Source organism: Trichechus manatus, unplaced genomic scaffold, assembly GCF_000243295.1.
Source record: "Trichechus manatus latirostris isolate Lorelei unplaced genomic scaffold, TriManLat1.0 scaffold01128, whole genome shotgun sequence".
In the NCBI taxonomy this organism is placed as follows: Eukaryota; Metazoa; Chordata; class Mammalia; order Sirenia; family Trichechidae; genus Trichechus; species Trichechus manatus.
This window is the reverse complement of record NW_004445064.1, coordinates 2,910-4,801: the sequence shown is the minus strand read 5'-3', so window position 1 is coordinate 4,801 and position 1,892 is coordinate 2,910.

Genomic DNA, 1,892 nt, shown 5'->3' with positions numbered 1-1,892 from the left:
GAGAGATACCCAGGTGGTTAAAGATATATGCTGCCTTTCTCTGCTAATAACTAGAATCTGTCAGTCGGTAAAGGGTATAGAATGTGCTGGGGAAAGATTACAAGGGGAGCAGAAAATAACTATCCCCTCTCTCAGAGATTTTATACTTGGGACAGTTTATTACTCAAACCAAAATCCATTGCAGTCGAGTCAATTCCAACTCATAGGGACCTTATAGGACAGAGTAGAACTGACCCACGGGGTTTCCAAGGAGCAGCTGGTGAATTCGAACTGCCGACCTTTTGATTAGTAGCTTGAGCTCTTAACCACTGCGCCACCAGGGCTTCAGTTTATTATTAGGAGAGTTTATATTATTGTTATTATATAAACTTTCAGTGAGTATATTACGAAGAGAAACAATAACTAGCCAAGTGAAATGACCTAAAAGTGTAAATAACCCCCAAACATTAGAATGCATAGCCATCTACTTACGGATTTGCCTAAATTTGTAAAAAATGTGGGGTCCCAGGAAAGCCTGAGGCATCAGAGACATTTGGAGTCAGGAAGGAGGCATGCTAATGAAGGAATAAGCTTTTGAGGTATTGGGGCATGAGGCAAGAGGACTCTGGGCATGGCCGAGGCTTAGCTAAGCTCTGTGATGGTGTCCCAGGCAGCATGTACAAGGGAAAGAGCATGCACAGTCTTGGGTGGTTGCCTAATCTCTCTGAACCTTGTTTTTCTTATGAATTCAGAATAATTATAATCATAATTTCCATCTTACAATACTGTAGTGAGAATTGAGATGTGGGCTGTGAAAGTGTTTTGTAGATGATAAAGCAGAGATGATGATGAAGATGATGATGGTGAAAATGGTGACGATGATGTTTCATTGAAAGATCATGGACAAAAGCTTCTTTCTGCTCCTGTAGAAAGAAAAGGCTCCACAGTGCCCTCCCCACCACTTTAGAGGTCCTGCCTTTACATAGGCTTTGACATGTGACAAACAGAACATGGAAAGCTCTTCAGGAACCCCAGATGGAAGCAGGAACAGATACTGTCAAGGGCCCCTGTGGTCTGGGCGCAGTCTCTGTACTGCTCTCTTGATTGATTTTGTTCCTTTTTTAGGACCTTAAGGAAATTATTCATTCAAAATGAGGAAGGGATGCCTACCATATGCCTTACCCTGCCCTTAATGAGATCATAATCTAGGAACATACACACACATACATAAGCAAAACTTAGCAAGAAATTTGAGCATGGTTCTCATTAAAGGATGTACAATTGTGTTGTGTGAATTCAACCAAGTGTAAATGTCCACAGGGAACGTGAATGTGATCAGGTTCTTGAACAATTCAATGGGCATTATCAAGAAAAGACAGGGGGAGAGCATCTAGCTAGGGAGGCAGACCAAGCAGCATGGAAATAGTGAATTTGGGTTTCAAACAATCCCGGGTGCCTAGAGCTTAGTGTCTTTGGTGGGATGAGGCTAAACAAATTGGGAAGGATGACAGGGTAAAATATAGAAGGCTTTGCATGCCACACTAGAGAATTTGAACTCTGTCCTTCAGTGATGAAGAGCCATCAGTATTTTATAGGAAGATGGCTTGATCCAATGTGTATGTTAGGGAGATAGCTGGCATTTATAGAAAAAAGCATAGTAGACTATTTCCATGACTGTGGGTTTAGGAGTGAGAGAGAAAGAAGAGCCACAAGACGCAAGCAGACCAGATCCGAGAGAAATCCAGAGAAGTAATGCAACCAAAATTAGGACAGTGGGTAGGAAGGAAGAAAAGGGGACATATTTAAGAGCTATTTTAGTGGTAATACCAAGTAACAGTTCCAATGTGAAAGAGATAATCTTGAAATTTTGAGCTTGAGTTTTTAGATAATATTACATTGCTAACCAAAAGTGG